This window comes from Convolutriloba macropyga, chromosome 6 (assembly GCF_964194025.1).
Source record: "Convolutriloba macropyga chromosome 6, txConMacr16.3, whole genome shotgun sequence".
NCBI classification, from domain to species: domain Eukaryota; kingdom Metazoa; phylum Xenacoelomorpha; order Acoela; family Convolutidae; genus Convolutriloba; species Convolutriloba macropyga.
The window spans coordinates 16,310,916-16,331,970 of NC_134473.1; the positions used below are offsets into that span (position 1 = coordinate 16,310,916).

General features: G+C 33.7%; 1 protein-coding gene across 3 annotated transcripts in view; it reads left to right on the forward strand.

Annotated features, from left to right (window-relative positions):
• Positions 1–1,311: 1,311 nt before the first annotated feature.
• Positions 1,312–21,055, forward strand: part of LOC142341524 (sodium/hydrogen exchanger 9B2-like) — a 36,779-nt gene continuing 17,035 nt past the window's right edge. The window contains exon 1 of one of the 3 annotated variants that reach the window (XM_075392521.1): positions 1,312–1,801. The gene's annotated coding sequence lies outside the window, so the exon portion shown is untranslated. Of the gene's footprint in view, positions 1,802–14,966; positions 15,249–19,886; positions 20,457–21,055 lie in introns of those variants that run through there. The other 2 variants (XM_075392522.1, XM_075392520.1) reach the window with 2 other exon arrangements.

Genomic DNA, 21,055 nt, shown 5'->3' on the forward strand with positions numbered 1-21,055 from the left:
AATTTGAATAAATCAGTCAATTTAGTAAGTTGATATTTAAAACATTTCGTGTTAATTGTTTTGTTTCTCAGCATTTTGGTGCTGTTCCTGCAAGCCGCTACACTAAAGATTTCTTTCTCAATTCTTAAATCTTTCTATTCGTGCTCAACTGTGAGTTGATATCACTGCTGTCGTTTCAGAGATTTCCAAGACGTTTGTTTTCTTCAAAAAATAGAAAATAAGTGAAAGCTTCTTTCTCAATCGTTTTAAAAGCGGATGATTTTCCAATTAATGACTTCAGTTTCTAGATGGATATAAAAATGTCCCTTCGTTTTAAATATTTTTTCAGTGCGTCATAGATTTTTTCCGCATTTTTTGATTTCAATTAGAGTTTGGATATTTAAAACAATTTGTGACACACTTAATAGTGCTGGTTATAAAACTACTTGTTTCAGTTGTTTAATGTTCCAGCTGTTAAAATATTATTTTGAGTGTCCATTCTACTTTAAAACTACTCAAATTCTACTTTAAAACTACTCAAATTCTACTTTAAAACTTTTCAAAAATTTGCAAAAATTATTTGAGTCATACTTCTAAAAATAGACGTTATTTCAATGTTTTCCAACTCTAGCGGCAAAATGTTAGGCAAGATTTAATAAAAACTGCAAAAAAATATTACTCAAACGCTTTGCGGCATTGTTTGATTTCGTTCACACTGAATTCGGGAAAAACGAATATATGTATATGAATATTTATGAAAAGTCAACCTTCAGTATGAAAAATAACCGAATTTTCTGCAAACTAATAAAACGAGGAAACATAACTGAAGAATTCTTGTATAGCTGTGATCACGTTTCTTTCTCTCCCATGTTTAGACTACCGGTTTCATTTAACTATTATCCTAAAACCGTTTAGCACCAACTCATTTCCAACATACGCTAAATAGAGCTTACATTCAAAAACAGGAATTCTACAAAGACTACCATTAAAACGGCACTAGGAGTTGTTGACCGAAAGCGGGTTAAGCCAACAAGAGAAAAATGAGAAAAATAGTTGACAGCTTTATTCTGATTGGTCGACAAATCTGATCGGTCAAAAATGCCACCAGATTATGCACCCATCATCAGCGCTGTGTGATCGGGGTTCTCGTTTTTGGTAGTAGGCTAAACCCCCTGTCGGCCAATTTCGAGGTCGCCCGAAAAACATTACCGAATGCAAGATTACACATTCACAGTATGACTCCTTAATGGCCGCCGGGTTATAAGCTGTATATGTGAAACCATTCGCGTCAAAGTTGGATTTTAAGAACACGAAGAAATTTCAGATTCTTGGCTTACGAATGTCAAGATAGACCTTTGCTACATTTTCTACTACAATAAACATAAATCAGATTCTTTTTCTCGTTTACCCTCGCTCTTGGATTTAAATTATCCTACTCTGTGTTATTACAACAACAGATTTGCCCATTTGAAAATTGTTTGCTATCTCCCCCTCCCCTACCCCCGGAATAAATTGACTAAGTATAGTCGATGTTTTTGAACCAATCTGATGACATTTATTAACTTCAATGGTTAGTCCCACTTCAAATATTAAGGCATACAAACCACTATTTCCTCAAAAAACCCGCATTTTGTTGTTCCTTCCTAGTCTTATGAAAATGAATATTTCGTTCACGAGGGGGAAAGGAAGCAGATTTTCCCATTTGTTTAGAAAGAGCCTGGTTGATTGTTGAAACAGGATAACCCAAGGTGTTGCAGTTCCTTATGAAACATTAAACAGGACAGCAACTGTGTGCCTCAAGGCCAACACAACTTTTAGCTTGGTAAGTGAACCGAAAAGTTAATCGTATCATATTTTACAGATTTGTTTTTCCTGTTATTTTTATACGATAATTACATGGGTGAGAAGTAATTATAAATTGTTGCTTCAGGGCAAAACTGAAGCTTTGGTTTGTTTCTTAGTTCTCAGCATTATCCATGGTAATTCTTTCTCGAAAACTAAGAGTACCGCTAAACGCAAAAAAGCTAAATTCTAACTTAATAAATTCAGAATATAATATTTCGTGTATTCAATATTTTTTTGTTCAGGCTACTTTTTGAGCGATAAGAGTTGACGGCCTTTGGTAGTTGCTTTTTGCTGAAAAATTTTGTTAGCATGCACCCCAAAATTGAGATGTCACAAGGCTCAAATTTTAAATTTTTTGTTGTGAATTTTTTGGTATAAGTTCTGCAGATATCTAACCTCTTTGAGACCTCTGTAGAAAAACTGAATATCATCTCAAGTTTATGAAACGTAAGACGAGCAATCCATTGTGCATAAATTTTGGGTTCTGAGAAAAAGTTCTTTTTCCAGAAAGAGATAGTAAGAGATGAATGATGACGATTAAAACGTAGTTCCAAGTAAAAATTTAAATAAGGAGGCTCGGTAATGTGCGTTTGCACATAATTTTCCGACCCCACTCAACCATAATCCCTCAACCACATGAACACTCATCATAAACACTTAACGTAATGTTCCGACCCCACTCGACCCTTTTAACTTAATTGTCCACCAAATGAGGTAGAAAGAGAAAACTTTCAAAAACATTTTTATTGGTGAAAAAAAGTAGTGTATCCGTTTAAAAAATTGCTCTAAACACAAACCATACACAATTTTTACATTAAAACAATTGAGGGTTGATGAAGTTTGGCATTCAGGAGAGTAAGAGATTAGACAAACAACAAAATTATATGAAAACACATGCAATAATAACGACCAACACTCAATGTCCACCTAGTTTAAAAAAAAATGAAGAAGTCAAAACAGCATCTGAAAAAACTTAACTATATCAAACGATCTGCATTTCAATACAAAAAAACAATAGAACTGTCTTTAGTGAGAATAATTTCCAAGTAGTCAGAAGACAAAGAAGGAAAGTTAGAAAATACGCTTATACATTTTGAAAAATCATTGAATTCAAAATCGTGAGAGCCATTAGCTATCGATGGAAATTATTAAATGGCCCTATTTATCACTTCATGGAAAATTTTTGAGATCTTTCAGCATTCCGAATTTACTTCTATTACAAAAAGAACAGATAAATGCAAAACTCAAACAGTTGACTCAATATTGCGAGCAAACGTCGTCGATGCCTCCGAAATTACAAGCTATTCACTAGTGATATTGAAAAAAATCATCTGTCTCTTCTTTCAACGTTATTAGTGTGAATATGCGAATTGCTATTATTGTGCAAGAGATATGATGATCGGACAAGATAGCAAAATAATACCTCTAAAAATGGAAATGGTCAAAAAAAACAAAAAAAAACAACAACTCGTGGCAACAACCTCAAAAAAACATTAATTAATCAGATAAAAAACAACGGAAACTATAATTAAAATAATTATAATGAGACCTCTTTTGGCTGGAACTACGCAAAAATTGACTGAAAGAAGATTAAATGTGGCGAATCTAAAAAATCCATTTATGAAAACATATTTGTCCATATTTGTGAAAAACTGGAAGTTATAACAACCCTAAACGTCGACAAATTTCTAATGGTTTAACTCGTTATTGCTTAGAAACCCAAGCCAAAATGTCATCAGTGAGACCAAGCTAGGAGACTACAGATTAAAAACAAACACAGGCAGAACTGAAATTGTGATAAACAGTTTTACGCAAACAATGTTGAAGCCAAAAATCATATGTTTTCGATTGAAATAAAATTTCTTCTTTTCACTGGCATTCATACAAACGTCAATTTGACCTGTCAACAATTAAGGTTTTCTTTGAAATCGTTCTGCTCTGTAACTAACAAAAAAAGTCTAGTGCAGTATACAAAAATTTAGACACTACAATCAATTTTTCAACTATGAAATTCATCACTTACACCAATACTGGTTTTGCACTTTCTGCTTCTCGATTGAAACAAAAAAATTTAAGTTTTAATAAAACAGCTAACTTTACTTAAAAAGTCAATATAAAAAAATGATGAGCGTCGGAGCCATAAGAACCATAGTTTTACTTTAAAAACAAATTATTTATTCATTGGCCCCTTTTTGAACATATATGGGAGTTCTTATTATTTGGGTAGTTAATTGAAAACAGACTGGGCTGTAAAGAGGACAAAAAATGAAAATTCTTTAAAAAAGGCAGACACAAATTCCAATCCGAATCATTTCGCATGGCAAAAATCAACTATGATAACAAAACTGGCCTTGCTATCGCTAGACACCTATAAAAACAAAATTTTCCATAAAAATTCAGTTGCAGTTTCTCAGCGAAATTCTTAATGAATTGCAAATAATTTCTGCAAGGTTTCATAAATATCTGTTTAAATCAGCGAAAGACATCGATATTGTTTTTTTCCAGAAAACTATTTGAAGAACCTGAGGTACAATCAGCCTATATCTGAGAAAACAAAGATTTTTTTTGCCGGTTTTGATGTCTGCACTACCACTCGAATGGTATATAAAGAGCCAATTAGCCATATTTTATGCCATTTTTTATGAAAGAAAATCTGAGTTTCAAAAAATTTCGCTGATAATTTAGCCAAAACAGTTAGTTCGATCAATTCGCCAACTCCTTTTTATCTTTAAACTTTAAACGAATTAGACCATCGTTAACAGTTCTATCGTGTTTTTAGTTTTAAAAAAGCAAAATTTAAGCAAAACTTACCAAAATTGTGAACGACGCAAGGGAAATTAGGCTAAAGTTCACAAAATTTTAAACCTTTGTAACAACTCCTCAGTAAAAGCGAAAATCAAGAAGATTTTGTTATTTTAAAGTTTACGCTTGCCCAGCTTTTCAATGAAACCTTTTTCCTACTACTCACAATCCTTTACGATGAATAAATCGATCGGCGAAATTTGACTGAACACAAAAACCCAGTTGAGCATAAATTGGGTGGATCGGAACACGAGTTACTAAAGTGGTAATAACTAAAGTGGGTCGGAACACGAATTAGATTATCTAGGAAATTTTTGGTCTTAATTTCATTATTCTTTCATGCTGATAAAACTTTTCCGAAAAGCAGCACACTGAAGAGCCAATTTCAGAAATTGAGAAAATATTTTTTCTTATGTGAAAAAAATACAATCAATCGTACCCAGTTCATTGAATGAGACTCGTTGAGGGCAGTAGAACATCTGAAGATAGGTTTTTCATTACGTACCATTGGTATTTGATATGTATTCGCTGAAAGTGGAAATATACATTTATTACCGATATCTCAAAACTTAATCCAGGTCGTATTACAAAAATTTTTTGATAAAGTTTTCTGCAGTTAAAAAAGAAGAACGTCACCATACCTCTGGTAAAGAATTAACAAAATAGGCTTTTTAGGCAGACAAAACCGAAACCTCCTTAGCAGATTCTAGAAAAATAAGTGTAGTAGAATTTGAAAAACACAGACACAGAAAAGCCATACGAAAAATCACAAACCATACGTATTATCACTTGCACAAGAAATCACACAAACACCAACCCCAACACCATAAAAACATTTAAAACTATTTTCCTTTTTTTGAAGAGATTTGAAGAGATCGTCCAACGTGCTCAAACTTTGCAGAGCACCAAAAGCTTTGACTTCCGAAAGTTTTGCACTGAAAAAGTAGGCAACTCTTGATAATCTGCAAAAAAGCAGCACACGTCACCGTTTCGAATTTTCTACCACCAGCTGCTCTTTCCCCTAACACTCTTGCCCATTAGAGAGAATATTCAGTATTCCATCTAAATTTATAGCAACTTTCCTGGTACCTGACGATTGCGTCTTGGTGGGCTCAAAAGACTGTCTCAGCAGATCTTGGAACATTTTATGCGATTTGTCGCGAACGCGGCCTCTACCTAAGGGCCGATATGTGCAAACTGTGGATTGAAGTGGTATTAGGCAGATTTGAGAAAAAACAACTTTTTGGGTCTTCTGGTCCCTGGAGCCGCAAAAGTATCCCAGAGTATGTATGTCTGAAACATAACAAAACGATAAGCAAAATAATTGAAATTTGGCATAATTTGAATTACCTTGATGACTTGATGACCCTAAGTGAGATACAGGTATCGTACGGCACTTGGGGTTTGCAAAGAATTATAACCATTACAATGTCCAATTCAAGCCCACCAATTCAATTACTCTATCTTTAATTGAACTTGTTGCGCAACAGTGCAAAGATTTCGAGAATTTTTTTTGGTACTGTTTTTCCAGAGGAAATCTGAACACAGGCACTCCTAACCGAAACACCTCTGCCCGAAAAACTGAAAAGTTTTCATGAAGATTACACCAACTTAGTACCACTTAATTTCCAAATTTCGCAAAAGACAATTTATGAAACTTTCGACATTGAAAAGGTCTCAAGGACAATTTAGCTTCTGAAAGAGAATCCGCCGGATTTCTGTCAGCTTCTGTTCCACGCGAATAGCTCTGTCACCGCTCCTACCCATCCAGCTCTGGCATTTCACATGGCACTTAATGAGTTGAGAAGTAGTGCAAAATGATTTGTGGGTGTCAATGTATATCGCAGCAAAAATTCCTGTTCAGTGGAGTAGGAGTTCTGGACATCTATAGTGATTGCGAAATTGCGTGTCACGGGCGAGTAGAAGCAACTGCAATACATATTCGGCTTCGAGATAAATTAGTCTCTGATTGCTTATCTGCGAACCTTTGACCAGTAGATGAAAAAATGGAATCTTGAACATCAAAGTCAATCATGCCTCGGAGACATTTTTGTCTCAAACTGGAAAACAGGCAAACCGGCTGCATTTGATGTAACTGTTACATCATCAGTGCAGTATAAATTTCTCCTCAATACAGCTCTGAAGGCATTTAATGCCCTTGACGCGGAAGATAAACTAAATATTGCCTCCATGACGATAAAGTCAAACAAATGTGCATCACTTTTGTTGCTCTCAACCGAATTCTTGGTGGAATATTGGCAGTTGCCGAAAAGAACACTCAAACGGCTGGCCGTGTTTGGTTACAACCGCTCTTTCACCGAAGGGAATGTCCGTTGCGTTCACAAAATATCAACAATTCTTATTAATCGCGGCATTTCGGGTTTCAGCAACTATGCTCTTTGCAAGAGCCTGCTAGTTTACTGTCTCACAGTACTTAATCGTGCATCCAGAGTGAGGGATGTTTTAATCATTGTCGTTGGTAATTAGGGATTTTGATAATTTTTACGTTTTTCTCAGCCAATGAGCGGAGATTATAAATGCCTGAAGATTGAAGACAACTACAGCGCATGTAATTTGAAAGAGGTCAATCATACGCAGGGTCAACATAAAACAGCAAGGAGCCGTCTCAAATGTCATCAAACACTTCAAAAAACTATTAGTGCCCCCTAATTAATTGTTTGTTGTTGATCTGTATGACCAAGTTTTTGATAACCAAGCTGATCTATAAATTCAGGAAAAGATTAAAATTTTCTGTTTTGGCAACAGATATGCGTCACGCTTGGGTTCGTCACGCTTTACTAGGTCTTCTTCGTTGTTCAAAAAGCTGGTAGAACAAACTAATTGACAAATTGGTTCTGGGAATTGTTTTTGGCACATAATTGTTTCTGCCTGCATGACATGCAAAACAAAATCTTTGTGTTGGACAAACTCGAAGCCGCAATTTGTTAAAAAAGGCATCTTGTCACTTTTCAAATTATTTGCACTATTTTGCTTCAATTTTTGTGTGTTTATAAATTACAGAAACTGATTCTTTCAGACTAATTCTCTCTCTCTCTCTCTCTCACTCTCTCTCTCTCTCTCTCTCTCTCTCTCTCTCTCTCTCTCTCGCTCTCTCTCTCTCTTAAGCAAACACATAAATCGTGCACATTAGACACGCAAATCGCACGAACTAAAATAGATAAATAGATACACCCTAACAAGCGCACGCACCCACACAAACACAATCGCCCAAACCAAAAAAAAAACAAACACAAAAATTATCCAGAGCCAAGTTTAATTGCTTTTACTTTTATCTTGTATGTCTATCCTCAAATCTAGGAGTGGACTTCATACGCTAATTGTATTGTTAATTACAAAATTGACAGCAAATTTTGGGAAGCACACTTCTGATATTTTTTCAAAAAACTTTTCTTTTTTTGATGATGTTTTTCGAGCTTAATGGGCATATTCTTTTTTTGAAATCCTCGCAGAGCATATCTGTTAACAAAGAGATTTTGGAAACCGCAATATGTTCAAATAAATAGTATTTTTTCTAAGTTTTTAAGATTTTTGGTTGTTTTTGCACTCTGTCTGTGCTTACGTCTAACATTTAGAAGACTTAACCCACTCAGTCTAAGTTTTTTTGCTCTCTATCTCTCACATATACCACAATTGTTGCAAGTTTGTGCACTAATATTTAAACACAAACGGAAACTCAACCACATACACGCACAAACAAAACAAACAAAAACGCACAAATGAAAACATTGACAAAAAAATAATTTAAAAAATTTTGTTCCAGTCAACTAATTTTTACCCATGATTTGCATCTTTCATTTATTTTTTTTGCTTATATGGAGAATTTGGTCGGTCTTTCTTAAATCAAATATATCAGTTTCTGTGATACTGACAATCAAATTTAAATAAATTTTGATTGAAAAATAACTTTGTAATTTTTTGTCATTTTTGATTTTTAGTGAGCATTTTGTGACAATTCAGTTTTTTAACATCTTGCAGATGTGATGCCAGCTTTCTTTAAAAAACACATATTTGAGTTTGAACATGTTTAAAACCACTTTTTCTAAACAACTTTCAGGTATTTTCCCAAAAATTGTGACGAGCTCTGACAATTTTGCGATTTGCCTCTACTTGTGTCTAACAAATAAGGGAAAGACTCCGTGAAGGCCCTGATTGATAAGTGTTGAAGAACATTGGTTATTTATAAATTTTGCTTTTCGGCCTATTCTTTCTTGTTGTGATTTTAAAAAAACAGAAAAATCTTCTTTTTGTACAGACCAAAAGAAATTACCATCTTTCACAAACACACTTTGTTACATATAAGAGAACCTTCACAATCAAGGCCACAATCAATAAATTTTTTGGATTGTAATTTTCAACAATTCCCACAGTTTGATTTCGGAGAGCAATTACAAAATACAAAATTTCAAATCGATTTTTTTCCATTACGGTTTTTTGGAAAAATTATAGTTTTCGCACATTTTCAAAAATGTAATAATTTTTTTAATTCCAAGCCAAATCCAGAGGTCTACAAAGTTCTGTCTTTCCATTTTCTCTATGATACGAAAAAAGTGAAAGTCTGAGCTAATAAAAACGGCCAGCCTCGCATATTTTTCCCCACCTGTTCAAAAATGTTGGAACAGAGACATCCCAAAATTTAACTTTTGAAAATAAAACAATACGATATAAAGCAGTACCTAATAGAATGAAAAACAACCATATTTTTTGGAAATGAACAGTTTCAAACCTAGTTTACCATATTTTTTATTCAATTTCTCATTTCTAATATATTTGTGAAATGTAGTTTTTTAGGGTTTTTTATAAGCATAATTTGTGAAAAAATAATTTAAATCAACCGATTGGACCAATCAACTAGGCATTTTCTCGCTTTTTTGAGGAGTGTCTAACACGAAAAAAGTTCTGACTTTTTAGAAAATTTTTTCAAGTTTTCCCTCAGAAAAAACAAATATTTCGACACAGATTTAAGAAGTGAGTAGATTTTTTGGCTGACAATGTTTTGCAACTGGAACTCTGCAACAAGCTCAGTTGTTTAAAAGCAAGATCTTGAGTTTTTATTCAAAAAATTAAAAAGCAGTGTTCCTCAGTTATCAGGATCTAAAAAAAATTAGTCATTTTTTCTATTATGACAACCTAACTATGAAAATCTTCAGAAATGTTTAGCAGTGTTTTTGAAGTAACAATTGAAGAAAAAAATATAGATAATTGTTTTTTGTTAAGAATTGTTTTCAAAAACAACCATAGATTTTAGGAAAGAATACGTTTTTCCTCTTTTTGTTTTACATTATCATAGTTGAATTTTCTGGCTCTTTTAAGAGATCTACACTGCCTGAAGTCTTCCATTTCCCAGAAAATTTGTTTTATGCAGAATAACATTGACTGTTACAGATGCTCTTAATCAACGGAAAACGGAGAAACGCAAATAAACAAAATTTTGTGCAAGATTCAAAATAATTGATTTGTTTCGAAATTTTTCGAAAGCACAAACAAAATTTGGCTAGAAATTGTAAATAATGAGTTGCTCGTGACAATTAAAACTCTTTTTAATCTGGTTAATTTGACTAGAAATTTCTCAATTCTTTTTAATCCTTGATTTCAAAGCAATCTGTCGCGGAGTGATCAATTTTTTCCTTCCCAGTTTCTCCTTCGAAAAATTAAAACGTGCCACGTTTTTCAAATTTCTGATAATTCTATATATGAATGAATACTAGATCGAGAGGGTTACCTAATTCTGTTCTTCTTTTTTCTCTATGGTGCGCAATAAATGTGAAAATCTGGGTGAGGAAAAAGACCAGCCTTGCATACATTTTCCCCTACTTAGGAAAAATGATCGAACAAGAAAAAAAATGCCGATGATTGCAATTCCCCAAACTCAACTTTCGAAAAAATACATAACAATACCAAGTAATACATAATAAAATCAACACTGTAAATCAGAACCTAAATACTGTAAAGTTTTGTTTTTGTTCAACGTTTCCGCAAAAAAAAGAAAAACAACCATAAATTTTGGAAATAAACAGTTTCAAACCTAGATTACCATATTGGTTTTTTGAATTTCTAACTTCTAAGATATTTGTCAAAATTGTTTTTTTGTGGTTTTTCACTAAGAAAAAGTTAATGAATGAAACAAGTAGTCTGTTCAAGCATGCGAGTTTTTATACGAGATTTACCCAAAAATTCAAGAGCATAATTTGTGAAGAAACAATTATATCAAATGATTGGACCAATCGACTAGCTATCTTTTCGCTTTTTTGAGGGGTGTCTAACATGAAAAAATCTTTGACTTTTTAAAAAATATTTTCAAGTTTTCCCTCAGAAAAACTTTACGAAAACGAATATTTGGACATCGATTTAAGAAGTGAGTAGATTTTTTGGCTGACAATGTTTTGCAACTGGAAATCTGCAACAAGCTCAGTTGTTTAAAAGCAAGATCTTGAGTTTTTGTTCAAAAAATTAAAAAGCAGTGTTCCTCAGTTATCAGGATCTAAAAAAAATTAGTCATTTTTTCTATTATGACAACCTAACTATGAAAATCTTTCAGAAATGTTTAGCAGTGTTTTTGAAGTAACAATTGAAGAAAAAAATATAGATAATTGATTTTTGTTAAGAATTGTTTTCAAAAACAACCATAGATTTTAGGAAAGAATACGTTTTTCCTCTTTTTGTTTTACATTCTCATAGTTGAATTTTCTGGCTCTTTTAAGAGATCTACACTGCCTGAAGTCTTCCATTTCCCAGAAAATTTGTTTGATGCAAAAAACATTGACTGTTACAGAAGCTCTTAATCAACGGAAAACGGAGAAACGGAAATAAACAAAATTTTGTGCAAGATTCAAAATAATTGATTTGTTTCGAAATTTTTCGAAAGCACAAACAAATATTGGCTAGAAATTGTAAATAATGAGTTGCTCGTGACAATTAAAACTCTTTTTAATCTGGTTAATTTGACTAGAATTTTCTCAATTCTTTTTAATGCTTGATTTCAAAGCAATCTGTCGCGGAGTGATCAATTTTTTCCTTCCCAGTTTCTCCTTCGAAAAATTAAAACGTGCCACGTTTTTCAAATTTCTGATAATTCTATATATGAATGAATACTAGATTGAGAGGGTTACCTAATTCTGTTCTTCTTTTTTCTCTATGGTGCGCAATAAATGTGAAAATCTGGGTGACGAAAAAGACCAGCCTTGCATACATTTTCCCCTACTTAAGAAAAATGATCGAACAAGAAAAAAAAATGCCGATGGTTGCAATTCCCCAAACTCAGCTTTCGAAAAAATACATAACAATACCAAGTAATACATAATAAAATCAACACTGTAAATCAGAACCTAAATACTGTAAAGATTTGTTTTTGTTCAACGTTTCCGCAAAAAAAAAAGAAAAACAACCATAAATTTTGGAAATAAACAGTTTCAAACCTAGATTACCATATTGGTTTTTTTGAATTTCTAACTTCTAAGATATTTGTGAAAATTGTTTTTTTGTGGTTTTTCACTAAGAAAAAGTTAATGAATGAAATAAGTAGTCTGTTCAAGCATGCGAGTTTTTATACGAGATTTACCCAAAAATTCAAGAGCATAATTTGTGAAGAAACAATTATATCAAATGATTGGACCAATCGACTAGCTATCTTTTCGCTTTTTTGAGGGGTGTCTAACATGAAAAAATCTTTGACTTTTTAAAAAATATTTTCAAGTTTTCCCTCAGAAAAACTTTACGAAAACGAATATTTGGACATCGATTTAAGAAGTGAGTAGATTTTTGAGTTGTCAATATTTTGCAAATGAAAACGCGCAGCGAGTTCAGTTGTCTAAAAGAAAGATCATGATTGTTTTTTCAAAAAATTAAAACGAGGAGTTTCTCTAGCATCAGGATTTAAAAAAAACAATTAATGAAATTCTTTATTATGACAACCTAACTATGAAATTCCTCCAGAATCATCAACAGTGTTTCTGACGTAACAAATGAAGGAAATTGTAATTATTTGAATTTTTGTTAAAAAGTGTTTGCAAAAACAACTATAGAATTTAGGAAAGAGTACGTTTTTCTTCTTTTAGTTTTATATTATCATAGTTAATTTTTCTGGCTATTTTAAGAGCAATAAATTGCCTGAAGTCTTCCATATGTCAATCAATTTGTTCGATGCAGAGACACATTGGCTGTTGCAGTGGCTCTTAATCGGCGGAAAACGGAGAGATGAAATTAAATATCAACAAAATTTTGTGCAAGAATTAAAGTAATTGATTTCTTTCAAAAATTTTTGTCAAAAACACAATACTTTAATTTTTTTGCTAGAAAATGTAAATAAAGAATTACTCGTGACAATTAAAACGCCTTTTAATCTGATTAATTTGACTGCAATTTTCTCAATTTATTATTCATTTTTGATTTGAAAGCGATCCGTCGCCCTCTGATCAAATTTTTTCCTCCAAAAATTTAACGTGTTCCCCTTTTTTTCAAATTTCTGTTGATTTTTCAGATAAATGAATACTAGATCCCCAGGCCACCTAATGCTGTTCTTTTTTGTTCTCTATGATGCGCAAAAAATGTGAACGTCTGAGTGAGGAAAAAACCAGCCTTGCATACATTTTCCCCTACTTTTGAAGAATGATCGAACAAGAAAAAAACTACTGTTGGTTACAATTCCCCAAACTCAACTTTCGAAACTAATACAAAACAATACCAAGTAAAACATAATAAAATCATTACTGTAAATCAGAACCTAAGTAATGTAAAATCCTGCTTTTGTTCAACGTTTCCGCAAAAAAGTGAAAACTAACCATAAATTTTGGAAACAAGAAGTTTCATACTTGAATTCCCATGTTTGTTGGTCAATTTATAAGTTACAAGATAATTGCGAATATTTGTCTTTTTTGAGGGTTTTTCACTAAAAATTTTTTAATGAAATGGGTTATGTGTTCCAGCATACTAGCTTGTCTACGAGGTTTACGCAAAAATTAACAAGAATACTTTATGAAAACAATTTTGCAACGACTAAGTGAACCAATCGATTGAGCGTTTTCTTGCAACTTGTGAGGGGTGTCTAATACCAAAAATTTTAATTTTTTAAAGTTTTTCCCTGAAAATTTTTTACGGAATAAAGTAATTCGACATAGATTTAAGAAGTGAGTAAATTTTCTGGTTGTCATTATTTAACAAATGAATATGTGTATCGAGTCCCCGTTGTTCAAGAGCGAGATCATGATTGTTTTTTATTCTTAAAAGCAAAAATCGCAGCTTCTCAATTGCCACAAACTTTAAAAAATCAGTCAATCAATTTCTGTATTATGACGACATAACTATGAAAACTGTTCAAAAATGAAAAGCACTGTTTCTGACGTGAAAAAGGGAAAAAAATTGCAATTTTTAAATTTTTGTTAATTTTTTTTTGGATCTTTCCCGTTTGTGCCCCCCCAGCACGTTATGCTCCCCAAAATTACAGAGTATGTGCTATCGCGCTATCGCATCATAAATCACTATGTAAGAACATCGCACGTGCGTCTGGGGGATGCAAATAATATGCAACAACTAATGGGGAGGGGACAAACGGAAAAGATCCAATATTTTTATTAGTTTTTTTACGTTTGAGATAACGTATAGTTTGTTCCGTCTGGAGAGTAAGATATGTCAAATTATCGAACTATCCGATTTCAATACAATCTTTGTCGAACTTCATTCACCAAATTCTGCGGCGAGCTCTGCTTTTCTGCTCGCTTCTTTTTTGCTGATATTATTGTTCGTTGAACGGTATATTACAATTAACGTTAATCAACTTAATTTATAGTATAATTTTTAATACAAAACTGCAAACCATGTATTATATGATCAAAATGTGATTTAAATTTTCATGAAGATCGTGTGCAGTAAAACTTTATTTATTAGGAAATTTATTTGAGACAATCTTTCTTCCCAGTGATAATTTGTTCGCCAGAATGGGTGACAACTGAACTGAATTAGCGATTAAATATCGATTTTGCTTTTTATTTACTATATAGGATAAACTGTCTGGCATTTTTTGTTCGAGTTAAAAAAGCCTAACTAGTTGTTAGTAAGCGTGAAGTAGTCATCGATCAGTGAGAAATTTGAAGTAATAACTGCAAGTATATATAGAAAAACAGCTACATTTGCTTTTCCTTATATTTTCCCACAGAGACGGAAATTATACTGCAAGTTTTGCTCATTTTTCCACAGCATTTTAATACATATAAACATGTGTACAAGTAAGACACACGACAATGTATATGTAATCAAGTATTAAATGCCGTATAGCAAATGGTTGGTTATTTTTGCGGTGGTATGTTTGTATGGCGCGTGTTTATTTGTTTATTTATTTGCTATTTGAGTAGAATTTCAAGACAGGCAACGAACGAGGTAGGATACTATCCATGATGGGTAGTTGTAAGGATATAGACAGGTACCATTAACATATCAATTACCTTCTCTTGTAGAAACTGTTGTACGTTTAGCAGCAAATTTTGCTTCCCTAATTATTCCCTACCAACCGTCCCTTGTTATTATTGACGTTGTTTACCGTGCTTCAAATGGAATATTGACATCTGATAACCTAATTCAAGGATAATCAACATTGGAATTGATCAATCTTGAAGGTAAGAGATATAGAACGTGTTTTTTGTTCTACTTAAACGCCAGGAGAAAAAAACCGAGCAAAAAAATCGGCCAATGAAAAGAAGGTACTTTTTTTCACGAAACTTGCAACGCACTTTATTGAAGATAGTTTCCAATTTTTATTCAAAATACTATTGCAGCATTCTGTCGGAAAATGTTTTGTGGCTTTTAACTCGGGAAAATTTCCCCCAAATTTGAACTAGGAAAATATTTCTCGGAGTTTGAACTATATAAGGAAAGAATTTCTCCGGATGCTTTTTTTTCGATGAGAGACGGACATAAATAGCCGAAAAGCGAGAATTGCAATTTAATGGAATTTTGTACTCAATCTATTTCGTCGCAATGTCAAGATGTCACTTCTTCATCTTTTCACCTTTCATTTAAGATAATTTGTTTGTTCCTGATTTTAATCCATTAATCCTTACGATAATTTCGAAACAAATTTGCTATTTTCAACAAGTACTCGCAGATTTTTTAAGTTGTGACTGCAATTACATTGAATCGATCACAATTGAATTTCCGGATCTTTTCCGTTTGTGCCCCCCCCCCCAGCTTAGTGGGTGCATATTATTTGCAACCCCCAGACGCACGTGCAATATTTTTACATAATGATTTACTATGTAATGACACGTGCTCTGTCACTGGGGGGAGCATAACGTACTGGGGGGGGGGGGGGCACAAACGGAAAAGATCCGAATTTCCTAATGTATTGCAAGCTCTGCCATTTATTATCAAATTGGTCCGCTGTCAGTTTTAAAAAAATAACAGCGTGTTGAATAATTTATCACTACCTTTTAACTTGTTCGCAGTGTAAAAAACTCAAGCTTGGTTGACAGAATTTTTACAGCATCCTGCTGAAACTTTCACTAAAATAATATCATAGTTAATCATATAGGTTTTCGCATTGTCATTGATTTTAATAAATTTGTGTTTTTTTCATTATTTTTGTTAACAGTTATTTGATATTTCGAAATCATTCTCAGCGAAAAAGGAGCAAATTTGGAATAGAATTGTTTCTCTACGTAAGCTATAAACAGCTTATTTGTCTTGAACATTTAAACATTTTCACCTTTGTTTTCAACCAAACAGCTAATTTTAATTTAAAAATGAACCAAACATTAAATTAGAAATTGGTATACATATATATGTCTGCGTGTTGGTGTGTGTGTATGTGTTCGCTCGTCTCTCTCTCTCTCTCTCTCTCTCTCTCTCTCTCTGTGTGTGTGTGTGTGTGTCTGTCTGTCTGTTTGTTTGTGTGTGTGTGTTTGTGTGTTTGTTTTTGTGTGTGTTTGTGTGTATTTGAGTGTGCTTTGATGTGTTTGTGAGTGCGTGCGCGTGTGTGTATGAGTGTTTATGTGTGTTGTGTGTGAATTTTGTTCTCTGCGCGTGTGCTTGTGTTTGTGTGTGTATGTGTGTTTCCGTGTGCGTGTTTGTTTATGCCGTGTGTGCGTGTGTCTGTCTGCGTGTGCGTGTATGATTGTATGTGTTTGTTTGTTTGTGTGTTTTTGTGAGTGTGTGTTTTTATGTTTTCTTGAGTGTTTGTGTGTGTTTGTGTGTGTGCGTTTTTTGTGTTCCTGTCTGTGTGTGTGTGTGTGTGTGTGTGTGTGTGATATGTGTGCTGTGTCCACGCGTGTGTGAGTGTGTGTGTTATTTGTGTGTGTGTTTGTGTTTGTGTGTACGTGTGTGTTTGTGTGCGTGCGTGTGTGATGTTTTTGTATATATATATAAATATATATATATATATATATATATATATATATATATATGTGTGTGTGTGTGTGTGTGTGTGTGTGTGTGTTTATCTAATGTGTAAGATTTTGATCTTTTTAAAAGAAAATTGATTTATTTTCCAATAAAATCAGTTTTTCAATAAAACCTGAGTTTTTTGGGATTTCAAAAAAGAAGAAATGCTCCTTTCTTTTCTATTAAAACTTATGAAATTTTATAATGTATAACTTTCACAGTTAAACAATATCTCAATGACCAATTTCTTAGCTGACCTCTTTAGGTTTTAGTTCAAATAAAATTGTATTTCTAACTTTTTTATTCTTTTAACTGACTTAAATGTCAATTTATTTCTTCTGTTCATATATTTTAAAGCTTTTGATTTCGATAGTTTCTGTTTGCAAATGTGAGTGTTCCTACGTAAATAACCGTCTGTTCAGTTCCACACGCTCTTTGGAGTTCCATTTTCTAAATCATTTGTCTTTTTGTAAGCGTATTATCGGTTTGAAGAGGTACTTATTTTTGTTTCAACAAGACGAAACTTTAAATCTTTCAACAAAACAAAGTATTCAGCAATTATTTTAGTCATTCTGTAGCATTTCACTGATACCACTTTTCTTTTTCTTAGAGAAGATATGAATCGTCAGCCATAATTGACTGAAAAGTAACAGGCCGCCTGACCCTAAGTTCCTCTCCTAATTTTTTTTTATTTCCTTGAGCTTGGAATCACTACTGGTCAGACAATTCTTCCTGGTGCCGTTTTTGACCAGCTGTCTCTCTTCTGCTGTCGACTAAGCAACTTTCTGCTGCCGAAAATTAAACTAAAATGCGAAATCTTATATGATGATTAATGAAACTGATGTTTATTTCTGTAGGGGCGTTCGTTGGTAGGTTTTCTGAACTTTCCTAGAGTATAATTTGTTTTTAAACGTTTGATCCTATTCGTAATTGCTTGCCACATTGTAAATCCTCAGATAAACGATAAATGGGATCTATTCTCTGTGTTTTTTACGTCCCCCAGTTACAATTTATATGTTGTTATATAGCACATTACTCTGTAAAAAATAGCACGTGCGCCTGGGGGCGCAAAAGATATAAACCCACTAAGCTGGGGGGGGGGGCAAACAGAATAGATCCGATAAATGATAAATGATTCGAAATGACGTTGGCAATGAGTACAAATTTTCAAGGAGAATCTGAGAGAAAAATTTTCTTCTTGAGATCAAAGATAAAATTTATTCTCCAGGTGCACGTGCCAATTTTAGATAGTAACGTGCTATATAAAAATACACAATTTGTAAGTGGCTATCGTAAAAAAAACACTGAGGGGAGGGGAGGCAAAACGGAAAATTTTTTCATAGATGCAATTTTTTTTCTAAAGTTTTTGACGTATTTGCTCAAGGTTTCCATCAGGGCAAGACCTTAATTTGATCGTAGTTCATATGCAAATTTGAAGGTCAAACTAATTATTTGACCAATAATTCTGCAAAATTACCCAGTGAGTTACCGACTATATAGCCTTGTTCTGCTTTCCACATTTAGCAGATTCCCTTTGAAAACCAATTCAGCGGCAATTCGCTTCAAAATCTGCAGCGATGCGTGCAAAAAAGCTTCGCTTCCTTGGAGTTATCAACAGATGATTGAGGGAAACTGAAGGTCTGCTGAGGGGTGGGTTTCCTCTCTGATGGGCTTATTTTGAATTAAAGGAGAGGGTTCGTCGGAGATGGCAGAACGGTAAGGTAGTAATAGAGGGGGGGGGGGGGTGGGGTGGTGATGATGAGATATGGTGATCTGGTTGGTAGAAATTGAAACCGGGTCTTATATGATAGATAGAAGGATAGACAGGAGGGTTGGGGGTTGGGGGCGGAGGGGGGTTGTTACCCAGTGGGAAATCTTATCTCTCGGTGTCTTGTTGGTAATGGCGCCTAAATTCATTCAATTCATTTCTAACCACTGGCGGGCTTTTAAGAATTTTAACCATATGCTCTCTTTTTCCACTTTTTCCTTTATTTTCCTTGCGCTGTACCCTCATCTGATCGCTTCTATTAGTTCATCCATCTATTCATTTGTTCAACCCCTCCTGCAATTTTGCCCATGCTAAATTTAATTCATTATTTCGAACAGTAAAAAAACCGATGAAAAAATTATGGTTTAAAAGTGGCGTGGAAATGGGGTAAATTTTGTTTAATTATAGAACAGGAATTTGAAGGTCTAAGTAATTAGAGAAAAAGATGGCAAAATTATGAAAACCGAAAATTATTAATCATTTTTGAACCCATCACTGACGCCTTTGGAATCCACGCATTTGATTATAGACTTTTCTGCAAAGTTTATCGATTTTCAGTTTTCGGCTAATTTTTATTTGAAGTTGGTGAGCATTGTTAGGCTAATTGCGGTACCGATGGCAACGACATGTTCAACAATGTAGCCTAAGGGCAGCCAAGCCTAATTTGCAGCTTCTATTGTCGATAAGTATTGCCAACAAGGATGCCCGCGTGTAATTGCATCATCTGTGCTAACTTGGCGCAGAGCGACGGGGGAGGGCGGGGTAATTTGCGCCCTGCTATTGAAGCGCAATGATTAGATATAATATGCTGATTATTACATTCTTATCTGTTCTTGCATGCTGCTTGAGGCGACCATGTTAGAGCGGGCAGGCGGGTGGGGTAAATTTTACCCCAGACCAACTTGGTAGGGTTGATAAATTGCGATTTACATGGAATGGGTTTTTCACTTTTTTCTCAATTTCATTTGAAGAAGGCAAGCTACAGTATAAGCTTACCTAGTAATATTATACTAACTATTGTAATGTTCGTTGGTATTTGCGTCGGTACTCAAGTCCGTGCGTGTATGAATATACGTGTACGTACGTATTTTGTGCTAAAAAGACTTGCCTTTTTTCTTTAACGGCATAAATACACAATAAGTCCGTATTCTTACCTTTCTCTTTCTCTTTCCCATTTTTCCTTTTCCTCTCACTCTCTCTTAATTTTTTTCTATTTATCATTTTTTCTTTTGTTTCTGAGCTCTTTTGCTTTCCACTCTTTTAAGCCTTTAGTCCATACCCCATCGTAAAACAGCCCCCTCCCATTTGTGGCAAGCCCACACCCCACCCCCGCCTTTTCCTTTCTGCCTTGTACTTGTATGCGTATATTTATACACTTCAGCGGGGCTATGGATTCGTATGTATGTATCTTAAGCACTGCCGCGTGATACCACTTTAGCCGCTTTTCCTGATCAAAAAATTCAACTCACAAATTCGCTTTATCCGTTTTCTGTCTTTTTTCTATAATTTAGAGCGCTTTTCTCAAATTTTGTGTGTCGCTCAAAACGTCGTTTTGTCTCATTTCAAATTCACAAACGCCTTTTTTCCGTTTGTTTCAGTTTCGGTTTCAAATGCTTATTGTCTTTATTTCCATAACAACGCGGGAAAGTCCTCAGCAGGAAGTTTGTCCTCTTTTGAGGTAAGTCACAACTGTCAATGTTATATCCGTTTGATGCACAATTGTGCGATCGATGCCAAAACCCAAAAAAATGTCGCTAGTTGCCCCCCAAATTGTCCTCCCGGTTTTGGTATTTTCTTTAGAAAAATTGCTTACATGTACTAAAATCATTTATCTTTACAATATTAGTAATAATATTAGTTTATTATTCGTAACAGCGTATTATTTATAAACCCAACGTGTAAAAGGCAGCTGAAATTTATGCTCAATCATTGCAGACGATTTGTGATACAACGTTTTACATATTTAGGTTTTAGAAAAATCAATCATTTGAAATTTGTGGCAGAAAGTTTTATGTTTATATTTATAACTAAAAGCTGTCTCGGGAAATAGTGTCAGAAAGGTCACATGACTCAAACAACAGGAGGTAATCACAGTTGAAACAAGTTATTTTTGGACAATAATTTTTTTAAAAAAAATATAATTTTGTGATGGCGCAGTTCGTGTTTTATAATCAATTCCTCAAAATAGATATAAAAAACTATAAGTATGATAATACGAATAAATCAGAGGGTTCGTAACAGCAAACAATAGAAAAAATATTTGAGGGACTTGAAGAA